A 26,099-nucleotide genomic window follows, 5' to 3' on the forward strand; every position below is an offset into this window, starting at 1 on the left:
CACTAACGACAACGGCGCCAGTGACAACGGCATAAAATGCACCCCGCTGCTGTCGTGACTGCCAGATGAAGTGTACCAATCGATTTTGGATTCAGTCTTAGTCTTTCCACCGTGCAAAGGTAAGGCGTTTGCAGACGCGGTATGGCTAGCACGGCTTATCCGCCACGGTAGTCCATTGGCTGTGGCCCAAGCGCTGCTGAGCTCGAAGGCGTGAGTTCAACCCTGACCGCGGCGACCGCATTCAGGAGGCGCGGACTTCAAGGGCGCCCGTGTATAGTGCACTGGGTGCACGTTAAAGAACCCCAGGTGGCCTAAATTAATCTGGAGCACTTTACTACGCCATGCCTCATGATATCAGGTCGTGGTTTTGGCACGTAAAACCCCCGTATACGTAATTTTTTTAGCATGAATTGGCCTAATAGTCCGCTTCCTATAGAGGCCGTCGATCACGTGGCATAGGATGGACGACATCAAAAGAGCCTCCTCTCACATTCCACACGACACATCTCTTCAATCCACACTTTTATGTCCCACTCATTGACATATAACTGCTCGTATATACAGAAGGCCGCGCTATAATGTGAGCGTTTGCCAATAAACCACCGCCTACAAAGTCCACCTGCCACCAAGTTCGCTCGCTCGCTCGCTCGCTCACTCACTCACTCACGCACTCACTCACTCACTCACTCACTCACTCACTCACTCACTCACTCACTCACTCACTCACTCACTCACTCACTCACTCACTCACTCACTCACTCACTCACTCACTCACTCACTCACTCACTCGCAGACACAGACAGGCACACGCACATGCTTAACTCCGCCCCCCTAAAAAAAATAATAAATAAATAAAACGTGTCAGCAGCAGCAGCTATCGGCTTCAGAAACTAAGTGTCGCTGTCCGCTTAATGGAAGATTTTGCATCCGTTTGCAATAAGACAAGCCTTTATTCAATAACGACGATCCGATGCGCTCGTTACTCTTTTGAGAAAAGCTGTACTGGGTTTTGTTCGGCTGTAATGGCATCGTAATGTACTTTTTGTAGGGCACCGCGCACCCGACCATGGCGTTATATAGGTCCGCGTCGTGGCGAGAACATCAACGCGGTCGGCGCCATTGCTGCAAGTAGCCTTCATTTCATAGCGCATTTTGCAGAATACGACACGAAAGGCAGATGTCCGCCGCTAATCTCCGAAAGCGGCAATAAAAATATCCGCTATTCACTTTTAGTGCCCATAAGAGACCAACCCGACCATGGAAATGTCGGTTTTACGAGCAAAATTAAAACAGAACGAAAACGAAAAATGAGACGGATATCTGCAGGCAAGCATGACAGATTGACCGCACAGCTTTCTTTCTCTCTCGCTTTCTTTCTTTCTTTCTTTCTTTGTTTCTTTCTTTTTTCACCGCAACACCGTTCTATGGGCGTAGTCCCAAGCAACGCGTGACACCTCCTACTCAAAATAATCGGCGTCGGCTTCTGGGTTGCAAATGGAAAAGACAGAAGAGGGAAAAGGAAAAATGAATAGAGGAAATATCCGTGGCCGTGTAGCCGCGAAGCGAAACACGGACTGACAGAGAGAACGCAGATGAAAAGAAAGTTACAGAACCATTCCCCGAGAAAACTCATTTCTCGAAAGAAAATAAATAAAATAGGTAAAGCACCATAAGCGACGCTTTGATGACGCCAGTTTCTTTTCTGGCCCCGTTTTTCGTCGCTCCGACTTCGGGAAGCAACACGACTGAAACCATTAGCTGTGCAGCTGTGGCCCCAGTGTCCCGCCTCCATTTTTTTCTCTTTTTTTTTCTTCTTTTTTTTTTTTTTTTGGTCTCCTCGTTTTTAGCGTCTCTTAATACGGTGCAGTGGAGCCGCCAATAGGGTTGTCGCGCGTCCTCAAGTTGAGCCTACGCAGGCGCAAAGAATCTCCATGGCAAATGGCCTCTCCAGCTTGTCCAGTACCGGGCTTTGTCTAGGGAGCAGCGCAAACCTGGTTAGCAGCAGTCGAAGGTTGACCACGACTGCGCAAAGGTGTTGCCCTCCACTCGTCTGCCCGGTGTTCGTCTCTGAGAGCCTCGGTGGGCCGTTTAGCTCTAAAGCAATGCTATTGATGACAGATTCTGGCGTCCAACGTAGGGCTTCATCTTTGGCTGGCGCCACCATGAGAGCAATGTGTACCGTTTTCGGGCGCCAGGGATTCGCTGCATCGCTCTCCCATATGAACCCACTCTAAATCAAATGTCGTATCAAAGTGAAGCGCCCCATATGCTAGGGGATCTCCACGGAAAGGCCACGAAAACGTTCGTAAATATCGGAGTGCGTGGTAGCGCGGTGATGGATGATTCAGGTCCGTCCATCGCATCGTCCAAAGCCGCGACGCCCTTCCTTTAGCCTTTGGCATCGGTCCGTCTACTTCGACGGCTATTACGTCTGTGTAATTGCTCCTTCTTGTGCGCAAACTGGTTCAGTTGCTTGACGCCTGAAGATGTTAACAGCAATTTATAGAATCTATAGCATAAGTTTGATAGATTTCCGAGAGGTCACTGTAATTTCAAAGGTTCAGGTTGCTGCACGTATCCCGTATAACTATAACCGGATCCGGCTAAGCTGCATTAACTACGTCAAGAGCAGTAGCCGGCAAAGTGATTCTCGACCGGGTTCTCTATAGTCGGCAATCACGTTTACGGCACCGGTCAAAATGATCGAAACTTCACCATTGCAGATGGCGGATCGAGACGGACTACAAGAACTAGACGGGGGGATGCTGGAGTTGAGTTGAGTTGAGTTGAGTGGTTGTAGGCTACTGGTGGGATTAGCCTTGCAGTAGCTGCCGGCAATTGCTCCACCGTAGCGACACTTAAAATACATAAATCATATAAATCAGACACAGACCTCACAACTACACTACACATAGTCACACCTAAGGTCACCATGTGGAGGCCAAATCCGTGTCCTGCAGGTAATTTAAAAGAAGGCGAGAAACCTCCTTCCTATCTAACCGGTTCCCGCGCGGGAAAACAATGTCCTGTATAGAACTGTGGGGAATTCCTGTCCTCTTGAGGGACCCGAATAACACGCTCCTTTCCGCGTCATACATAGTACAGCACATAAGGTAATGTTCAATGTCACCGCACACACCACACGTTGAACATAATGGTGACAACGCCAGGCCAGTCTTACACATCCACGCAGGGGTACGAGCAGAGCCCGTGCGAATGCGGAGCAGTAAAGTGGCTTGGTTTCTTTTGAGACCCTTAGTCACACATGGCTTGTGAGGTGAGCTCCACAAAGAGTGGAAGTGGCACGACACCGCTTCTCTGAAGAGTCTCTTGTCCTCTTGAGGCACTTTTCTCAAAGGATTCCCAGACAGCGCTCTATGGGCAAGGCTGTCCGCCATCTCGTTGCCTATGATACCTATGTGCGAGGGCACCCATTGGAATCGTATCGAGAAGCCTTTGATAAGGAGAGTGTGCACCGAGCGTAGGGAGCTTAGACATAAAGCATCAGTAGGGAACCCATACTCTAACCTTTGAAGGGCGGATTTCGAATCTGTAAGAATGACTACGGGTTGAGGCGTACAAAGCCGTAGCTTTTTTAGGGCTGCCTCAATGGCAACGCTTTCGGCGGTTGTGGAGGACACGACTGTAGTGAAGCGAACCGACCAATCATACTTTAAAGCGGGAATATGAAAAGCAGCTGCACTAGATCCTCTGACCTTGTCCACAGAGCCATCAGTAAAAATTTGAAGATGACGTGCATATTCAGTTTCAAGATGTTCCAGTACGAGCGAACGTGTTGCCGCCAAAGGAGAACTCCGCTTAGCACGAACGTGAGGAATTGTCAACGAACAATCGAGGCTCGCGAAAGACCAAGGTGGATTCAACCTCTTAGTTCGACCTCTAGCGTCAAGACCCAGGTAACCAATAGTATTAAGGGCCAAGTACGCTCGGGACTCGGATCTCTTTCGAAGGCTCTGTAGAAGGGCTCGACCGGCTATCGTCTGTTTGAGGCGGCCAATTTGCATCAATAGCCTTTGTGAAGCGACTAGGCTAAGAGGCCTCGATAGAGACTCATAAAGTACTGCATTATTAGGAGCAGACTGCGGAACGCCAAGAGCCCTCCTTAGGCCCTTTCTGTGCAAAACCTCAAGTCGTTCCAGCTGTGATAGTGAGGGGGAAATTAAAGGGAGCTGGTACATTATTCGACTCGTCACTAGTGCATCGTGCAGCCTGATCATTGAAGAAGGGTGATTTCCCCATTGCTCACTTGCAACTCTACGGATCACATTGAGACGCGGAGATAGTGATGTCACAATAGAGTCCACAGCTCGTCGCCACTGTAGACGGTAGTCAATAATTACGCCCAAAAAGCGTTTGTACTTCAATTGACGAAGGCAAGATTGATCAATGTCTAACTTCAGCCGCGCATACCGTCTTCCTCTACCTGGAAACATGATGAAGCCAGATTTTTCCACCGAGAGAGTCAACCCTACACCTTGAAGGTAATTTTGAACTGAAAGTAAGGCCTGTCGAGCTATCAGAGCTAAACGCTTGTGTTGATATCCGCTTAACCAAATACAAATGTCGTCCGCGTATATCGACATATGGATATGCCTGAAATGTTTTTGCACTTCAGCGGGAAGACCAGCCATTAAAACATTAAACAGCGTCGGGGAAAGAACACTTCCCTGAGGTACACCTCGCGATACCGCCCTTTCGGTGCTTATGGTACTTCCTAACCGCACTTGGATTTTACGATCACTGATAAGTGAGTGAATGAAGCGCAGAAGATAGCCCTGTACGCCTATGTCCATCAAGCTATTTAGTACTGAACTTTGAAGTACGTTATCATAAGCCTTTGATACGTCTAGGAAAATAGCTAGTGTTGAGAGGCCGAAAGCTCTTTGATGTTCAATGTGGCTTATCAAGTCCAAGACGCTATCTTGCGCGCTTAGACCTGTGCGGAATCCAGTCATGCATGTTGGCAGAGCCCTTCTATCTTCAAGCCACCATGATAAACGCTTACTTGCCAGCTTCTCCATGAGCTTAGCCACACACGACGTCAATGATACAGGTCGATACGAGGCCAAATCTGTCATTTCTTTGCCGGGTTTCAGCACTGGGACAACACAAGCCACCTTCCATGAAGGAGGGACGTCGCCAGTCTCCCATACTCGATTGAGAAAGCTTAGGAGCATCTTCCGGTGTTCTAGAGGTAGGTTCTGCATCATCTGGTTGGTAATGTCGTCAGGACCTGGTGCACATCGACGCCGCAGGCTGCTGAGTGCTGTCTGTAGCTCTCGAAGTGTGAACGGGGCGTCCATAACAGACGTAGATGTTGCAGGCCGAGCGCACTGATGAATTCCTGAGCTTGCACGTACAAATGCATCTGCAAATTCCTCTGCCAAGCAAGCGAGAGGTTTCTGCTTTAGCAGTGCAAGCGCTTCGAAAGGCTTACGAGGACGAGAATCACCAGCAAGGCTGCCAATGACTCGCCAAATTCTCGTCATTGGTGAAAAAACAGACAAGCTGGCGCAGAAGGACGCCCACTGCGACCTACAGAGCTTGTTCGTATGGCGACGAATGGCAGAGTTAAGCCTGTTATAGGTCGTCTTCAAGGATCTGTCGTCCTTCTTCCGCATCATTTGTCGCTCCGCCCTTCTGCGCGCTGCGCAAAGGTTCCTGAGTTTTAAATCTGGAGTCGGAAAATGATTAGGCAACTTGACCGCCGTGGTAGCTGCCATCTTGCCATAAATCATTTTTTCTATCACATCTCCAGAAACACGTGCAAGTTGCTCCCTGTATTTGTCCCAATTAACAACATGGCTTCTTTTAGTGCCGCGCGTATTGAAGTCGGCAGTAAACACAAAAATTGGGTAGTGATCGCTTCCCATGCGGTCAGGTGCAGTTGACCACTTCACACGAATGTCAGGTGAATGCAGAGTGAGGTCTATAGATGTGGCTGAGGCGGGAGGCCGGAAGAAAGTGGGACTTCCGTCATTGGCCACGCACAGGTCCAAACTGTCGATAACTTCTACCAGTTCGCGTCCGCGGGAGTCTGTGTTCCTGTCACCCCAGACCGAGTGATGGGCGTTGAAGTCACCGCAGATAATTCGGGGCGCTGGGCAACGGTCACAAAGCTGCTGGAGAAACAAATCCATTGCTACCTTCTTCCGCGGAGACACGTATACGGATGCAACTGAAAGAGTTCGAAAGCCGAGCCGTATCTTCACAGCTGCTACCTCAATGCTATCGGTGCAAAGATCGGTAACGTTCACAGCCACATGAGGAATCTCTCTTCGTACGTAAAGGGCGGCACTTCCTGTGGGAAATGACTTTATGCTGCAATTCTTGTGCGCAACATATCCAGTCAAAGATCTCCCCCTTGGTAGGCCAGCCTCCGAGAGCGCCAATACTGGAACACAAGTTTCTTTCAAAAATAATTTCAGTTCTGCTAATCGACTTAGAATCCCAGCGCAGTTCCATTGCATAATAAACGGCACTTTTCGGTGATTTTTGGTTGCACGAGGTTGAAGAAAACTAGCCATATTATAAGGCAAAGTTCGCTGCGAAGGCGGTAATCATGGACTCAAACGAAAGAACGAGCTGTAGAAAGGTCTTCAGGGTGCCAGCTTGCATCGCTTGAACATAGGAGCGGAGGACTTCAAACAGAACTCGCAGAAGGTCGGACAGATCCTGATTTTTGAGCTCCTTATTTTGTTGAACGCACTGCCTCACCACTTCAACAAAAGATGCGGACTGGGACTCACTCTTCGTCGCTGCAGCTGGTTTCTTCGTCTCTTTTGAGGCAAGGGGATGTCCTCCTTGTCTTCGAGTCTGGTTGTGATCTGGTCGCTGAGGAACTTGGACAGTTTTGGTTGAAGCAGATCGAACAACCGACTCACTCACAGAGGACTTTGCCGTCTTGCTAGGGTCAGGTCGCTCACTGACGTCGCTTGTTACCAAGCCACGAACTTCCGACTCTAACGCAGGGAACTCAACTTCCGACTCTAACGCAGGGAACTTGTCACTTCCAGGTGTCGGCTTCTCAGTAGGTCGTGGTTTGGGACCACTAATGAAGGACACTCGACGGTGTAAGGCGCTTACACGGAAGGGGCAGCCACCGAAACTCGCTGGATGGTCGCCCCCACAATTAGCGCAAGCAAAATCTGCCTTGCAGGCTTTGTAATCGTGGGCGCCACCACATCGTTTGCAACGTTGATCTTTGATGCAAACTTTGGCTACATGCCCAAAGCGTTGGCACTTAAAGCATCGGGGAGGAGTTTCAACGAATTCTTTGACTGCATGCTTGGTGAAACCGAGGTTAATTTTCTCTGGGCGCTCGGTGTTGGGAGCAAACGTTAGCACAACAGAGGTAGTAGGCTTCGCTGCCCATTCTTTTTCTTGAGTTTCCACCCGGCGCATCATACGTTTCACGTGCAATACACCTTGCGGTTTCAAGTAGTCAAGAAGGTCGCTCTCTGAATACCACACTGGTACTCCCCTAATAACACATGTGTTCGTCATGTAGGAGTGGGGCAACCGGGCTTTAACTCTTATGTCACAAAGCTGAGAGCACCGGAGAAGAACGTCAACTTGCTCTTCCGTTGCGATATCTAGATGAAGAGCACCTTGCGTAGTGAAGCGACTGCGAATCGGAGCAGATCCCAGCAGCACTTTAATGGCTTCGAAGAGCCTGATAGGGTTCTGCTCTCTAAAATCAGCACCTTTCTCTGTTGGTAAAACTATCACTGGGATTCCGACCGTTCTTTGCTTCCGATGACTCACCACCTTGAAGCCGTCGCTGTCCACTTCCGCCATATCAGCCACTTCCTCGTTAGGGTCGACGATAGTGGAGTCGTCCCCACTGAGCGATAATGACGTACTGGACTGCTGATCGTCCCTGATGACTGGCAGCTCCACGCCTTGCGAGGCCATGGCCGCCTCCGCCACGCTGGCTTCCTTCGGACGGCGCTGTCCCTTTAAAGATGTCGGCGCCGGAATAAAATGCCTGCACCTCATCCTTGCGGTGCGTCTCTGCTCGCTTGTATTACACTTGAAATTACTCACAATGCGACTCGCTCAGTCACCTCCTGTATATTTAAAACATTGACAGCTGTCTTGACAGAACAGTGCAGAACTATATATATATATATATATATATATATATATATATATATATATATATATATATACACTCATGCGAATCCGCGTGAAGCTGCAGAAGATACCATCGATCGAAGAGAGCTGTTGAACCTTGAGGCTATATATACTGCCGAATCACAAAAACCTAGCGACTTAAAACCGCAGTGACGCACCTTTCAGAACGCGAGTGCGGTTCCAGTATGAAGCCCCTCGGTAGCATAGAATTTCGTACAAAATTTACTATAGGTGGACATATTGCGCTCTCGCAGATACGGAAGCTGCAATTATGACCGTTCACTCAGCATGGGATTGATGTGTATAGTACATGGATAGCCCTAAATATTTGTCCATCTGGATTCGAAGATCTTGTTGACTTTGCAAACTGATCATTTTTCTTAAGAAATGCTGCGTTATAAATGAAACAATTGGCAACGATTACACATGTTCGCAGGCCTCATGGTGTACTTTAATGCGTTTAGAAAGATGTACGGTGACCTAAAAATTTAGGCCGACAGACGCAGGTAAAGCGTATAATAAATCAAACCGCAAGTACGTCTGAAGCCACGAGCACACGAAGAAATAGTTAAATCCGTGTATTATATAACCGTAATCCCCATAGTAGCTCAAAGATCGTAACGCCACGTTTATTTAGTAACTCAAGCAGCCAAGTTTGCAGTGCACGCAACTCGCCCACGGAGCGCGCATAGGCTTCATTTCCACGGCTTTCGGTCGGTATATAGACTTCGCGTTTGCAACCGCGCCGAGCCAGAAGCGTTCGCGGCAGCAGCCGCACATGGCACGGCCTGTCTCGCTCGCGGTGGAGTTTAGGAAATGCAGGGGGGGGGGGGAGGGGGGAGACGGCATCGTTTCGCGTATGCCGCTGATGGCGCTGTCACGCGTCGCACACGCACATGCACACCGTTTGCGTGCCATCTCTCGTAACAAAAGAAGTGTGAAAGCCCCGTTCTATATCTTCTTTCTTCCTTCTATACGGGTCTCCCTTTCTCATCCCCCGTATATATACATCTGCGACACAGTGTTCGCTGCATGCGGCATTTGGTTCCTTTTCCATGAGCGCGAAGGTGCCATTCGGCTAATAACGTAGATATGCGCGAGTCTCCTCCTTTCTGGCTGTTTCGTGTCCCCGTCGCATAATCGACTCTGGATTTTGTGTTTCCTTTGGCACTGCGCTCGTGTGTTAGCAAGCAGGGCGCGACTCGACTGGTCCGCCATGTTGGTCTAGAACCTAATGCGTATGTCTGTGTCCGCGGACGCGTGCGCTGGAGAGACACGCCTGTTTCTGCCGGGTTACGCACGACATCTATCTCTCTCTCTCTCTCTCTTGCTCTCTTATACGCCTCGCCGGAATGACGGCACGCCGTCGGCGCGGGATGCGCGGACACACCTTATTTTTCGCGAAGCGGCGGCGGCGGCGGAAGCTTCTGGAATTCAGTCACGATGTTTCGTAATCTATACCGTCAGTTTATACGTCGCCTTGCGCCGTTCCAAGTACGGAATCGCTTTGGAATGTCATCGTCCGAAGACTTTTGTGCCCGTATATTCTACAACGTTCGTCCACTCCGCACAAACAACCTCGACTCAAGAAAAAAGTTGAGTGTGTGTAACGTCGTCGCTCCACTCGATTTGTCACTGCACTTGATCGAATCCTCCGCTGCATTCGGTTGAGTGCGCCTGCTCGAATACGCTGCATAGGAAGGTGCGTTTCTCAAGCAACTCCTCGTCGTATATGATATCACGTGCTTTCTTCAATCAAGTATACCGGCGGCGATATGCTGCATTTGGTGACGTGCCGTATCATGCACCACGATTTTGTCACATCTTTTCTCATCACTCATCACAACGAGTGGCCGATACCGGCGGTATATAGCGTAGGCGTGGCGTTGCGCCAGCCAATGAAGAACAAAAAAAGGTTTGGAAAATAACACGGCACCGCGCACGCTTTCATTTCGCGTGGTGCTTGTCTCCTCTGTCACTTCTGTCGACATTACTCATCAGACAATAAAGAACACAAACGCCAACGGATGCCTGATGCATGTCATAGCGTACTATTTGCTCGAACAAATGTAGTAGAATTAAGCCAATTGAACCAGCTTCGTCGGATCGCCCATGGCTCAGCTTCAATGTATAAAAAAAAAAAGAAAAAAAAAACGCGCACGCATGCACGCACGCACACACAAACACACAAACACACACACACACACACACACACACACACACACACACACACACACACACACACACACACACACACACACACAGCTCATATAGCCCTCCCAGCACGCGTTACTATACATAGACTTACACGTACTACTCAAGAGCAGACTTTTACTGACCCACACTGATCGTTTTATTGGCCGCGTAATAACGCAGAAGGTCGAGTATACCACATAAAGAACGAGACGATGTTTGCACAAAGGTCCTGCCGGCCCTTTCGAGCCAGCAGGATGAAAGCCCGCGGGAACGCGTGCAGAAGCAAGCTCGAGATACACTGCGTGTGTGGCGCGGCCATGACCTTCTCGCACGTATATATCTTGCACGAGCAGCAACAAAACGCCGGAGGAGCTCACTCACTCGAGGAATATATAGACGCTGCTTTTGCCGTACAAGGATAGAGAGAGCCGCTTCGCATATCGTATACACACGCGTCTTCGGGCTTTTATTCGGAGAGCGCATGCCTGCAGGGACGACGACGGTCTCGCGGATACGCCACATATAGTGTTTCCTGCAAGAACTACTAGAGGGAACTCTGGCGCTGCGATCGCTAAGCTGCTATGGGGATGATGCTGAGGACATGGATTTGCCTATATATAGCCTTCGTGCTCGTGGCTCAAGACATATTCGAGGCTTTATTTAGTACGCTTTATCTGTCATGGTCAGCCCAAATTTCGAAGCACACCTGTTTTTCTAAACCCACCAGGCAATAAGACACTGTGAACACTCATAACCAATGCGAATTGTTGCATTTAGACCGCGATATTTAGTCGAAAATGGTCAACGTGCAAAGTCACAATCCCGTTCGAAGCAATAAAAGGACGACGCTTAGGCAAATCCGTGTTTACACTAACCATAAAGTTCACGAGGGTTACAATGTGGGTTTGTTGGTAATGTTGTTGGTAGCGATGTGTGTGTCCCGGTGTGTCTTATTTTGTCCCTTCTCTTAATCACGCTACCGTACACCCCTTCAAGTTACACTAACCGTCATTCTAATGCTGGCCGAACGTACCGCCGTGCTTGCAGCTGCCATGGACACTATATATGGCGCCGGAGTTGCCTACACAGTAATTTTTTGCAGGAATCCTTATTGCGCATGCGGTTCGCAGCTGGCGCGCCGACGCACTGCACTCGCACGGCAAGGGACGCGCGAGCACTTCGCCAGCTGCGTGCACACAGCGTGTCACACGTTGCAGCTGAGAGCGCGCTGTGCGGTTCCTCAGCGCCGCGGCCGACGTCGAGTCTCTGCTCGGAGCATCCGGGTGAGCCTGCGCCCTGTCCGCTATGTGGACGTTGCTGCGCCGAGACGGCGAGCGCGGGACGACGGGCGGTGCGTTTGCAATGAGAGGCCGATTAAACAGTCGCATCTCTTCCTACTTCTTCTTCGTCCCTCCCTCACCCTCCTCTTTATCCGCCAGGTCCTAACGCGGTGCGCTGTGTCACGGCCGCCGCTCCCACGTTTATATATCGTAAACACACAGACACACATACGGGCACGCACACATACGCACACACTCACTCACTCTTTCTCTCTCTCTCTCTCTCTCTCTCTCTCTCTCACGCACACACATGCATGGAAGAGTGACGGCTTGCAATGGGCGGACCCGTGGCGAACTGCCCGCGGAGGTTCGTGCGCCGAGTCGAGCGACTCCCGTCCGTCCAAACAGAGGGCAACGAAGCGGCGCGGCTGAGAAGTGTGCGCACTAGGAACGTCTCTGGGCTGCTGCTCTCGCACATAGAGACAGCTGGCATGTACGCAGCCAAACGTCCCGAACTGCGGTTCGCTACAGAGAGAGAACGCTTCGTAATGCATGCGAAGAGGGCCTGTCTCTTCATGGACGAATTTGTGACGTCACGCCTCGCTGAAAAGCCCCGGACGACGGCGCGCTCTGGCAGAGCCAATGCCACCAGTATAGAAAAAAGAAATAGTGACGTGCACTGCTCTTCGCTGTGACATATACACATCGTCGGCGCGGCACATGCATAGCTGCTCCAGCGCCACGGCAAGCATATATACCTTACATCCGCAATACAATCACCGCCGAAGTCTATTTGCATGTTTCCGTTGCACTTCTAATCATTCACAATCCTTCTTAGCGCCTCACTGCATGTTTACAGACCTCGCTATGATGTCCGTTGCATGTTGGTTAGGCGCTGCATTCCTGTCTCAATCTTCGAAGTATATACATCGGCTGAAAGCAGATTCTGCTAAGGCCTGTTCCCCGGTGTCATTTCCGTCGTTTCGAATATACGCTTTTCATTGTGACCGCACAGTGCAATGACCAACCATCTGACGTACAGCAAACAAAAGCGCTCACTCCTGGTTACATACGAGACCTCATCTTCCTCTCGTACCTCACGACTCTTTACCTTGTACGGAGCTGTTGAGGTGTCCTAACACCAAATAGACAGACACAAGTATCGCGCATTCCTTTGTTTCTTTCATCATAAACACCACTGCTCCCAACGACAATCACTCTATATATACACAAATGCCCGTCGGGCCCAATATATAAGGCCGCAGTAGTAGCTTCAACACCCCGGGAACCGCTCAGGACGTCAAGGAGAAAGAAGGCAACGCAGCGACGCGGACCGCGCGCTTCGCAAGTGCAATAATGAATTGCTGCAGCGCACTCGGATCCTGTTACTGCGCGGCACAGCGCGAAACCCAGAGGACTGCCCAGCCAGCCCGGGCGGCACCCTTTCAAACTCCACGCGCGCGCACCCCCGCGCGTTCGACGCAGCGCATGCAGTGGGTGCCAGAAAACGATTTGCACTGCAGCGAGGCGACGGCCCGCGGAAGCGAACAGGATTGCAGTCGGGCCGCGCGCGGGGCCCCGGCTGTTTGCTGCCGCCGCCGGAGCACGGCCACTTTTCGAGTGTAGTAGTGGTACACATGGGGAGGAGGGAAAGAAAGCCGTGCCGCCGCCCTGTTGCCCGTAGCGTTTATGCGACTACTATTCTTACTAAGCAGCGCGCGCGCGCTCCGGCGCGTGTGAGCGCGCAGCCAAGGCGCGGTCATCCGCCCGCTGCCGCCGCCGCCCACGCGTATATACTTCCCGAGCCACACGGACGCGCGGCGGGAAGCGCGATTTGCGTCGAATTAACGCCCTGCCTGGCCTCCGCTCTCTCGGTTCTGTTCGCGCCGTGCCCGAGGCCGGACACGGCTAAAGAGACGGTGGGGGAGGGGGGAGGCTCGGATCGGCGAGAGTTCCGACTGGAACGCGTTGCCATTGCATAACTGCGCGAGCGATGCAGGCTTGGGCGCTATATAGGCCTTGCTGCCGCGTGGCTTAAAGTCCACCGCACATGTGACCGAGCGCTCGTAAGTCTGACTGAACGATGAACGCTTCGGCGTGTGTGAGCGTCCGCAATGCGAGCTTTTCTACCCTCTTTCTCCTCGTCTATTATGTAGTATCCCTCCCCTTCCCCAGTGCAGGGTATACGTCACGGCGTTCAACCTAGTAAACCTACCTGCCTTTATACTTGGGTGAATTCTCTCTGTCTCTCTCTCTCTCTCTCTCTCTCTCTCTTAGATTTTGTGGACAGTTCGCGCTGTGATTGCTGCTTGGTAGCTATATAGCATGGTTCACTGCGACGTATACGTATGGTGACTCTGTACGTAGGTACTACATATCGAGCTGGAATTTAAGCTCGAAAAAATTGCGTCTGAATGACGAACTTGCACCCTTCCGTAAAGTTCGCCGATGTTAGCGAGTCGCACCAAGAATGTTCCGACGCGAAAAGGTTACGAACCGTGGCGCCCACTGCTTTCACAGTTTCCTGGAGCGCATGCAACTTGCTCTCAGCGTCATTGAAACTTTCACACGACTACTGTGAGTACACCGCAGTATCTAAATGAAGACAATACTGCCGTAGAAGGCAATCTCATGGCGCTCTATGCGGTAGGTAATGCAGCCAACGCCGACCCAAATCACACCATGGCATGGATGATGAAAGTCACGAGCGCGAAGACTCAGAAGAACCATAACAATAATTTTAAAAAAGACACGCTGGAAAGACGGAGGTGAGAGCGAGTATTTTGTGGCTCAAGCACCCCACAAGCGATGCACTTTATCTCGCAGCCGAACTGCGAAACTTACATTTAAGAGGTTCACGTTGTGATGGAGCTCTCTTGCTTGACTTCAACGATCAACGGCGTGTTCGTCCGCGAGCACGTGACCTCAGGACTGTGCGTATAAGTGCAGATAAATTTCTTAGTGGCTAGAACGTAAAACCAAACAAGATCACGTTCTTGCACTTCACGTCTCACCGGGCGCCGCAAACAACATCCAATCAATATTCAATAGTCAATTAAAAAGAAAGAAAAAAGAACAGCAGCTTCGCTTTCCTGCGACGCCACATGATCAAAACTTGGCGGTCAACAAATCACAACAGTGAACAAGTGTGCCATTAAATGCGTTTCTATGAACGTAATGGGTGCTGCTCTCAGCACTCAAAATAGTTTGGAATGCAATAAAAACAACGTGTGTTTAACTCAAGAGCACCGACTTTTGGGCTAGTTGGTTACGCATAGCAGATCACGGTCAAGCGCGCACAAACAAGGACGAAGTGAGGAGTGACCACACAAGCGCTTGTGTTGTCTACTCCTCACTTTGTCCTCGTTTGTGCGCGCTTGACCGTGATCTGCTATGCGTATTTAACACTTGGCGGTCGTCTTAGTGGTAAGCTATGCCGGCATATATTGGCGCGTCCACCAACAACGCGGGAAAGCCAGCATACGAGTTCTTGAATAAGGCACATTATGAGGGTCCCACCGAAATTGCGAAAGCGGGTGCTTCCTACACACAAGCAGAGCCGAGTAAATATGAGTAATTCACGCTCTCATTGGAGCGGATGTAGTAGATACGATAAGCGGGGCAAGGTTAACTCACAACAAGACAAAAAAAAAGTTCTATTAGGCTAACTTGAAGAGACGAAAACCTTCAAACCATCCAAAGCAGCACACGCCGTTTAAAAAGAAAACGTTGTTACACAACATTCCGTTTTTTTTTTTTTTTTTTTTTGGGGGGGGGGTCGTTGTTGTTGTTCAAGGTGAACTGAACTACAGGCAAGCAAGACAGAAGCATTATTCAGTGGAGCACACTTACATTCAAACTTCTTTCCTTTTAATCTCTTCCCGCGAAGAACTAGTTTGGAAATTGGCCGTCTCTGAAACGCGCATCTGAAATTGGTTTTGCAAGGGAGCCGTCGTATACAGAGCAGTATAAACACAAAGGAAGAAAAACTCAGATTGTAGACGCCAACGCGTCGTCTCTCACCATGCCTAAAAAAAGAATCAATTAAAGAAAGGAAGAAAATTTTTTATATTCCGGGACTACCACGAGTCGCTACCGTTACTTCAGATGCAAGCGCGTACACAGGGAGATTAAGAATAAAAGTAAATTCCGTCAAGTAGGCTCTCGCCAGCCGACGACTTCGCCTTCTCCGCTTTCCGCACGATTTGCACAAACACGCAAAATCATTTCTTCCTCCAAACTAGTTTTTCGAAGGTCCTTATTTTCCATTATGCCCCGACAAGACAGAAAATACACGGCGGCCAACCCTGAACCATGAAGAGGAGGGGCTTTCTCTCTCTTTTGTATCTTTATTTCTCTCTCTCTCTCTCTCTCTCTTTCTCGGTGCAACTCGCTTTGTTCGTAGCTTTCGTCTTTCGCTTCAGCTTCACGGCCTCCTCGTGAGAAAAAAAAAAGTAGAGACACGAAAAGCGCTTTCCTTTTCGGAAGTAATGAGAATGAGCGAAGGACCGAAAATACGAAAGAGAGCAGACGAACGAAAAAAAGACTCCACGAAGCGTCCCGCCCAACGCCCCGCGCCCAACCGGAACCAATCCTAGGGAACGCCTGGGGACGCCGCAGACCCACGAGTTGTACCCTGGGGAATCCGGTCTCGCGACTGGGGAATCTAGGGAGGAGACACCTAGGGAAACCACCTCCTCGCCGCTCGGCCCGCGCTCGGCAGATGCGGTGAGCCGGCAACGAGTCGCGTCCGTGCTTGCCAGTTTCTCTGCGGCGCGCGCGGAGTCTGGACGTGCATTCGACTCGTTCCTGTGGTCGTGTTGTGCTTGCAAGCCGTGCGCGTCGAAGTCGTCGTACCTCGGCTCCCCGACGAAGACACTCGCTTGACCGAAAAGAAAATATCCCCGGATTCCCTTCCAACCTGTTGGATTCTCAGCGAGTACTGCTGCCCCCCGTGTGTGTGTTGTGTGGTCTTCGCTCGTCGAGGATATTTTTCTTTTTTTTCCACGATCGGGATTTTTTCCCCCTGCTCGCTGTTGGAACGTGTTGCTTCTTGTGCGCGCCAGGCTGCGGCAGTTCGTCTCTGAGAGCGAACAGCACTGTGGTGAGAACCCCCTCCGTCTGGGCTTCGCGTGACGAACATCGCGTTCGTCGGTGTTCGGTGTAGTGCGGCGACTGACCGACGACGCCGCGTGGGATCTCGTTTTTGACCATCGGAGCCGGACCCAGGATTTGAACTCTGTCGGTGAGTACGAACTTCACTTGCCCCGCGCGCGCTGTAATGAGAGCAAAGTTTGTTGCGGCGATGGGACCCGGTGGACTTTGCTTCTGAACCTTGGCTACAGCGCTTTATGAGCAACACCGCCGCGTCACCCAAAGCCGCTATAACAGACCTCCACGCTCTCGTCAACTGCAGTTTTATGATTGCGACTCGAACTGATTCTCAATAGCGTTCGGCACAATAACACGATTGATGAAAGCGCTGTGTGAACAGCCCGTCGCGTTTCTGCGCTCTACGGCGACAGCGGTCCTCCACTTGCGCAAATCTTCTGGATTACTCGGGAAAAAAAAAAAATCGCTGCCGTTATGCGGCCGACATAGCTGGAGAAAAACGTTCTCGCTTTTGCCTGCAAAAAAAAGGAGCACAGAAACTTCCCGCGCTTAACTGTCATTGTAGCACGTTTACTAAGACGCGTAAATCCAGGTACAGTCTCGTCCAGCCTTGCGGGTAACCCCACAGCGCGCCTCTGGTAGCGCATAGCGTTTTGAGATTCAAATGAGGCCGCGTATTCCCCGGCGGAATTCATGACGTCGTCGCGTTTTCGTGATTCAGCGCCGCGGCGCTTGAGAGATGCAAATGTATGTACGTCCTCGAATGACCGTTCCGACGCCGGGAAGGTAGCTGGGCGCTCATAACACGCATAACCAGGAATTTGATTCTGAACATCATACTTGCCGCCGGATTGCATTCTAGATATATATGCATATACACCGTGTGACAAAAGAATGTCTTCACCGGCGGCCGGAAGTACCATCAGTGGAGAACGCTGGAAATATTGTAATTACGTTAAACGCGATGAAGGACGGTAAACAGCTTTGTAAAACGGAATGGCGAAGCAGTTCCGCATTCTTAATACAAAGCTTTTCAATGTCGCTTTAAAAAGCGAGCCATTTGTCTTATTTCTTTGTTTCGTTAAAAAGGATACTGACTGACGCCGGCTTGGGAAGGAAGCAAATGAAGATAGGAACGAATAAGTATAGAGCTTGCCTCGGAGAACAAATCGTTTTCTACAGCTAAACAAACAACGCCAGTCCAGCGAGCTTTTAATCTCTAGTAACAGGAAGCAAGACGCGGACAGCAAAATTTTAATCTCTCGAAAACACGGTTCATTAGTAAAGCGACTGAAGAAACGAATAGCCCGCTGTGTTGTTGCTGCATCGCAGTCACCGACGGCGTGCGCTGTTTCTCATTTAGGGTTCTTCCACCTTTCCTTAAATTTCGCGTCGAGGATTTCCTGGCGGCTTTCAGACTGGACGGCAGACGAAAAATTTTAAGCTCGGTTTTTCCCGACCAGCAACCGCGGGGCTTAGCGTTGTTTACACGCGACGTTATCCCTACGGACGTTTTCGCGCTGCCGCTCCTTAAAGTCTTTGCAGTGTTGAGATGAGTGAGATTAACGCAAGATCCCTACTGTTTCGTTTCCTTGATTTACGCGCAGCCGTGGAAACCAGCGGTACCGGAGAAAACGCAAAAAAAAGAAAAAAAATGATAACACGGCACTGTTCCTTTACGCATTTCATCGGATTGTCGCGGCGTTTTCCCCCCTCTGCCATATCGCGTACTTTGTATTTTTATTTCAAAAGGCAAGAATCTCGATAATGCGTTCATTGCCTCGTTATTTTGCAACGCTTATTTTTCAACATCCTAGCGGAAATAAGGGCCAAACCTTATCGGTATGTCTTCGTGCGTGAACACCCCGACGCGAAAACATATTGACACTGATATACATATCCGGGAAGATATAAACCATTTTTGAATACATCGCTAAAGAGTTGATTTATGGTGGCCGCGTCCTCCGCCTTGGTGTACAGTACGAAAATACCATAGAGGGACGGCGCCGTTGTAAAAAAAGAAAGCACGCAGGGCTGGGCAAATTGGCGTATATTTTTTTCCCTCGCTTTCCTCCTAATTTGCGCTCGTCGTTACCGAAGTGTTACGCTGTTTCAGACGCCCATAATCACTGTACTTTTTTTCTTTTCTTGAACCGGACCTTCGATCGATCCACGTTGCTAAAACGGCGCCGCGTCAGCGGCAATGAGAGAAACGGAGTACGCAAAAAGAAAAATATCATAACAAATAAATAAACATAACAGCCACGACTGCTACTAAACGCGCCCGAAGCAAACCTGAACGTGTACGAACATGCTATGCGAGGAGAAAAAGAAAGAAAAAAAAAAAGACCGACCGTGGGTTCTCTCGCACGCGATTCGATACTTCCGCACAGGCTCCGCTTGCCTGATCGGACATGTCGAAGGGCGCACTAGTAACGAGAGCTCACTTGGGACATACCGTACTCGAAACCACATAGAGATTTCGAGGGAGTACAGAGCTTTGGGGACGTGATGGCTTCCTTCGGACATACCGTAAACGTTTTATCTTATCCTAAAGAAGTAGCGTCAGTTGGTAATTGCGCATACAGGCGACCGGTAGGTTGTACTCAAGACGGCAGTGCGTTACGCTTACTTTTACTTTATGTCAGCTGGTACCGAAAAAAAAAAAGACGTCCTCGTGTTTCTCGCCTTTATAGATTTCATCACACGGGTAGATTTTAGAACGCTCTGGCAATGCTAGAAAAAGATCTTCTAAAGAGAGAGGTGTAAGGCTGTGTTAACAGAATGAACGGGTATACATACAATAGTGCTAACCTGGATTTGTTATTGCCTTCGATTATGCTGGCACAGCGAGGTATATACGCTGCTCTTCTGCGAATTCAATGGACCCGTTCAATTTGGCATTAAAAACATTATAGCGACACGCGTATCAGCGTGGTTTCTTTTATTTATTTTTGCTCGGGGCTCGTCACGGTACGACTCCTCCGTACATCTGACAGGGTTCAGTGCCTTCTATTTGTTCAATGAAGACGGTTTGCCTAGGCTAGTTCGTATCTAATTCTCGAGGCAAGCATCGCGACAAATAATTCAAGACAGAAAGAAAAGATGGGCAGATCGCAGTTATTAGTAGTAGTAGTAGTAGTTGTTGTTGTTGTTGTTGTTGTAGTCGTAGTATTAGTAATCCGCCTTGGTGAGGCCGCTAGCAAATAAATGTTCACGTATCGCAAGAGACCCGGGACCGCGGTGTCCGATTCACCGCCCTGAAACATTTGAACATCTTGACAGAAACCGGGAAGAAAGCTCTGTCGAGTCTCGCAATATACCCGTGGGAATTCAGACCGCTATTTAAAAAAAGAGGGAGAAACCGACGTTAAGCACGGAACGTTTACGTACCGTGAAGGAAAGAAAAGCTCTCGCTTCGGCTCCGTAAAACTAGCTTCGGGGCAGTTTCTCTGTCCTCCAGATACCTGCATGTACTTGTTATCCAAGAGAAGGACCGGGCATTAAAGGGAAGATAATTTCCTCAACGATATCGTGTCCTTCATTTATTTTTTGCCGTCCTTCGCAGCATGTGCACGAAAGTTGTAACTGTGGCTGCGCTCATTCTCGAGTTATTGATTACTACGCATAAACAAGTGTCTTTCTTCTTTTTTCATGCGCGCCAGTTTCAAAGTTCCTGTTCACACCGACTTTTCACGATTTGCGTAGCATAGGTTTAAAGTTATTTTCCTCTTTTCCGGTGTGAGGTACTCGTTTGGCGACATTATTGAGCAATTTCGATCGCGGTTTTTCACCACTAAACCCACCTCGTTGACCGACGAGTATAGTTCTGCTTCATTAAATTTCGCAATTTATTTAGACGGGTACTCCGGCACTTTCTTTTTCTTGAAACAGCTTGCGCTGCGGCACAGATGTGTATTTAAATAAAATCGTGGACACCCTCCTCGTGTAGAAATTGCTATAGCGGCTCAGGGAACTTGAAGCCCATGAGCCAACGCTTATAAATTGTCTCTCTGATCGTTTCGTAGCTTGGCAAGTCTCAGTAGCCTCTATCGAGTAGCCCTCGTTTCTGACACAGCCACTGCAGGTGATGGTTGCCACATGTACCCACCGTAGCCCTAATGTACGCATTAGGTTGAAAACAGAGGTCTAATCGAATGTGCTGAATAAACGTTAGGCGGATTTGCGCGGCCCGTAACGCTGATGACTGCACAAAGCCAACTGCTTGTGCAGTTGTTTAGGTTCCACTGCACCACAGTGATACATATGTAAACACACCTCGCAGCTACGCTTAAACGCAATACGTTAATCCTCAAAAAAACCTTTTCGCCATCGCAGCGGCGCTGAACCAGCGCCTGACCAACGAGCCGTTACGTGTACGGTATAAGCACGGGGAGCGCGTGGCTATCCTGATCGAACGCAGAAACTGCGGGCGGCGAGATATTTTTTCGGTGCCCGGTGAAAGACCCTCCGGAGCGGCACGCGTAAATCATTTCAAAGCTTCCCTAGGGCACGGCCAGTGTTGGTTACAATTCTCACCTAAAAAAAAAAAACACCCTCGCTCGCATTATCGCCGAAGTCACAAATGCCCCGACCGACAACGCGTGGCCGCTTCCGCCCGAAGCGCTGCGCGCCGCGGCAACCGAAATCCGGTCTCCGCTCCGTTCTCCCGGACTCTCGCGTCTATACACCCACTGGCGTGGATGCACGCCGGAGAAGGTGCTATCCACGCACGGACGCCTCTGCCGCCGTCGCGCATATATTTTGTCTCCCCTGTCCGTCCCTGGGCGCGCATACTAGGCGCAGGCGTGCTGAAACTAATTCCGGTAATTTGTTTCCTCGCGTTGAGAGAGCACAGTCGGGGCAGGCAAGGCGTTTTACGGTGTGCCGCGCGAGAGATATGCTTGCGATTGTTGTGTACGAGCGTGAGTTCCGTGCGCTTCGCTCGTGATGAGCGTCTTTACGGCGCGGACGCGCTCAACATGCGGGCAGCCCGCGAGCGACCGACGGGCATTTGGCAGCGGTGGGAGAGATCCGCAGTCCCCGCCGCGAATTCTGTTTCTTTTTTCTTTCTTTCGGGGGGGAAGGTGGGGATGGGGCGAAGCTAGGCGCTAATGGCGGCCTGCCGCAAACCGCGCGCTGTGCGTGTGCGCTGCAGGCTGTTACCGTCTTCTTCGTCGTGGTTCTCCCCCGTCATCTCCTCGGCCGAGGTCACGCAGAGCACGCACTCTTCTTCCAAATGTGCCGGCGCCTCTCTTGCACTGCCCTGTGCGCGTTTTCATTCTTCGTCGTCCTCCTCCTCCAAGGCTGACCCCACTGCTGCTGCTACTGCTGCAGCGACGCAATCGTGTCTTTGCTACACGCCGCGTCCTTGGAGCCCGTTCGTTACGCGAGGAGAGTTCTCTTCCTATTGCTGCTGCTGCTGTGACTACTTCCTTTCACTGTGGCGGAGAGCTCTGCAATAAGAGAGAGCCCCGAGGAAGGGACATGGTCCGGCCGCGTGTTCTGAAAACAAAGCATTCTCGCGCCTGTTCTGGTATTGCCTCATCAACCGCTGCTCGTAGTGGCAGCAGATTGGGCGCTTGTCGATGTTCGGCGCGTGGAAAAGATCGGGAACCCTCGCGACAGCTTCCTTCCGTGTCTTGAGAGCGAGGGAAGCGGGCGCTGCGGTAATGAGTTGCTGCTATCGACGGATGTAGTTTTTCAACCGAGTTTGCTGTTGGGCTGGTATATCGTATTTATAAAGGGAGCGGCGTAAGAAACGTCACAAGAGAGACAGTTCGAAGGAGTTCAATGTCAGAGAAACATAATAAGATTCTGTCGTTCTATACCAATCTATACCAACACTCTGCAACTATACTTCGGCAAGACATAGTTTCGCGAGGCTCCTTTTTTTTTCTTTCGTTATACGTCCAGTCGCACAACGCAGCCACTGCCTCGGCAAGTTCACTCCGTAGTTTACGCAGCTTGACGAAATCATCTGCACCGTACTTAGCGATCACAGTGGGCGGCTATACGCGCCAGAATTCAGCAGGGAGTGTTCGGAACAGCAGCTGACAGCACGCAAGCCCGCAATGTTAGTAGGTCGCTGTGGGCTCTGCGCACAAGAGTTTCGGTGCTTTAGAAGGTACTTCCCACCCCGTTTACTGGCTACACTAAGATGCCTAGCGACCGCTGCGCTTCTAAAACTCCCTATATAGCTTGACCCCTTAAAGAAGCGCAACATGTTGCAGAATACGACCGAAAACTACTGCTTGACTTGACAACGAGTTTCGCAATGCGGGTGACAGTGCACATAGAGACGGCGAGTCAAAAGACACGCTCGCCTTGAACAACGAGTCGCCGCGCATCTCGCTTGTAAGCCTAATTACACGGCCGAAAAGACGTTTGCGCGCTAAGTGGTGCGTTCGGTATCCGGAAACCGTTCCGCGTCTGCGGGGCTCGCACGTACGTTTGCGTACGTATACGGGCATTTCGTTGGCGATTCGCGGCGCGACGGTCGCTCGTTACCTAAACCCCTCGCGGGTCACCGCACGAAATCTCACTGCCCTTCTTCTTTGTGACCAGGCTTCGGCGTGCATGTGTGCCGTTACAATCGGCCCACCGGCGGGATTAATAGCCTCGCCGACGACGAAGTCGCGCTTGCCCTGCCAAGCGCTCCCGTGATTACAGAGGATGAGCAGAACGCGCGTCATCAATGACCGCCAGCATGCGCGTAGAGTGGTATAACCAACCGCAGTTTAGGAGCCGCGTGCGGTCGACACAGAGTCACCGCTGGAAAGAAAGAAAGAAAGCGACGGGGCTTATAAGTGCCCGGTCATGCGCATAACCGGATAAAGAAAGCAGAGAACGACGCGCCATGTTATTTGTTCTGTGACCCTCTGATTTTCCCGGGTCGTATATAACGATTCGCAGCACGAGGGTCCCGTCACGAGACGGGAGCGCCAAAAGCGAGATCGCCGCGCCCGAGGAAACGGAAAAGCAAGTACGCAGCCAGAAAAAAAAAAAAAAAGAAAATGAACGTATATACGTGTGTGCGAGTGCAGAATCAAAACCACGTACGGTGCTGGGAAAAAGAAAACAAACAAACGTGGACACACCGTTTTCTCACTACACAGAAATCACTGCAGAAGAAGGCTCGGCCTTCTTGTGATCAACTTTGTAGCGCGCAGATCAACGATTGTCTCCAACAATCGTCGCGCCGTGACACGGCTCGGCGCCGGCCTTATCGTCCTCTGATGGGGTTAGCTACATGCAGAGGCAGCACAGGCACTGCAGTGTACGGCGTAATAACAGTGATGGACCGGCCCTGGTGCAGGTAGTCGCGGGTACGTACAAATATACGGGGAGGAGGAGGAGCAAATTATTTCCCGAATCTGGAGCCGGGATCTCGGGAGCCGCAGCGCCATCTTCTCTACCGCATTATCATCCCGCTGCTGCGTGTTAGTGACCGTGCATGTGTGTGTGTGTGTGTGTGTTGGTCTCCGTGCGCTGACCGCCGCAAGTGGGCGCTGGGGCGCCTCTGTTGCCGAGATTAATGACGCTGCGTGGCGCTCATTTTTCAAACGAACGCCTCTCTTCTCGGCGCGTCTAGCGTGACTCGGCTCTTTTTTCTTTCTTTTTTTTTCTTTTTTTGCGAGCACGTCGTCGTCGTCCACGAAGCCCTTTTCATGGGCGCAGTGAGCGTGACGTTTCGGCGTTATCGCTCCCACCGCTCCTGCTGCCCCCTTGAAGGGAAAGGGTATGGGGGACGGGTCTCCGGAGCCTCTTGTGTCCTGTATAGCGGCGCCGTTGTACACAGCGAAATGAATTCTTTTAGTATAAACGTATATATAAAGTATACACACAGCCGCGCGACGGCCTGGACGTGCCACCTCCTTGCTGCACTTGAGGCGAGAAAACACTGGCTAATTTTTCCCCACGTTCTTCCTTTTTTTTTTCTTTCATTTGTGAACGAGCGAGTCGTCGTTAATTTCAACCATCCGGGAAGCATATTTCATATTGCATTTTTTTTCTTCTTTAGGCGGGGTTTTGTGCGTGCCCCTAAACTAGAGATAACACATCGTATACAGTTGCTTGTCTCTCGGCCTTCCTTTTTTTTTTCCCTCTCTTTTTTTAATGAAATGCCGTCGAGCTTACTATAGCGGGTATTTTGTTGTTCTCTGTGTCTGCTGGTTTATTACTTAACCTTAGTCCTAAAAAGGAAAAAATATCTCATCCTGCGTTACAAGTTATCACGTCTGTTACGTATATTTGCCCTCCTCGACAAAAGCAGTTCTTTTTGTTTGTGCGTCCTATTCTTTTGTATGTATCGTGCTTGCCGTTGTATTTGCGCACTAGGACAACTTTTCAAGTGTAGCGAAATGGTGAACTGGGAAAGTTAGTTGAACTTTATACCGTAAAGAAGACAGTGCTAAAGGGACGAAAAAACACGGCGATTGTCGTGCGTTGTTCTCCAGCTCGGTCATCTCTTTTGCGCCATGTTCTTCATAATGAACGTTTTCAAGTGTTCAGTGAGAAGTTTTTCACAGTGAACGTTAGAAAAAAGTTCTGCACCCTCCTTTCATTTGTTGCCTTCGCGCTTCTTCGAGGTTCACTATTGTTATATGATAGCATGCATGTTATTTTTAATCTTACGCTGCATGCAGGTACAGTTTGTGGCGCCCCATCTGTCTTCATTTTGTACGCATAACCTTGTTGTAAAGCCGCCTTGTAGACTTTATTACGTTGTGTATACGCGACTTTGCAGACGTTGTAGTAAAATAGATTACGCACAAAAAGAAAAAAAGGAACGATGAAAGAAAAGAGAAAGCTCCGCGAGTGCATTCTAACGATCGAAACCCTAACACGCCTTCTGCTCGGGACAGAAGCAGACGTCGCGACGAAAAAGAATGTTGGGCAAGCGCATCGAACAACCGCACCACAGGCACATGCACAGTGCCTTCGCTCTGTTTGAGAACCAAGCTTCGTGACCAAACCTGACGCAATCGCCGCTTGATCTCATGCTTTTCTTTTTAATCACGAACACTGAGCGGAGGACAAATTCCAGCAGAAACCAAATAACCCGCTTGGCGAAGCGAAGCATTTGGAACAGCTGCTCTGCGATGCAGTTCCCTCCGAGCGCGGTATACCTCTCGGAGTTCAAACTTCGTTCAACTTGACTTCAGAGCGGTTGCGAAAGAAGCCGAGGGTTTCGCAATGTATTGAGGCTGGCATATTCTGCGCACTCAGAATGACACAATGAGAAGAGACCGAGGAATGGCTTTAGAAGAATGCGCTCGTGCGTGCGTGCAGGTTGGTGGGTGGCAGCGCAAAGACCGTGAATGGAGTGCGCGGGAAGACAGAGCGCTG

At 50.2% G+C, this 26,099-nt stretch overlaps 1 protein-coding gene and 1 long non-coding RNA gene across 4 annotated transcripts in view; one reads left to right on the forward strand and one right to left on the reverse strand.

Annotated features, from left to right (window-relative positions):
• Positions 1–26,099, reverse strand: part of LOC140218964 (uncharacterized) — a 180,309-nt gene that overhangs the window by 40,138 nt on the left and 114,072 nt on the right. The gene's annotated exons all lie outside the window — the stretch shown is intronic.
• The window catches only part of LOC126521975 (plexin-B-like), a 140,977-nt gene continuing 131,246 nt past the window's right edge, over positions 16,369–26,099 (forward strand). For all 3 annotated transcript variants that reach the window (XM_050170734.2, XM_050170737.2, XM_050170735.2), the window contains exon 1: positions 16,369–16,881. The gene's annotated coding sequence lies outside the window, so the exon portion shown is untranslated. The remainder of the gene's footprint in view (positions 16,882–26,099) is intronic.

Source organism: Dermacentor andersoni, chromosome 6 (genome assembly GCF_023375885.2).
Source record: "Dermacentor andersoni chromosome 6, qqDerAnde1_hic_scaffold, whole genome shotgun sequence".
In the NCBI taxonomy this organism is placed as follows: domain Eukaryota; kingdom Metazoa; phylum Arthropoda; class Arachnida; order Ixodida; family Ixodidae; genus Dermacentor; species Dermacentor andersoni.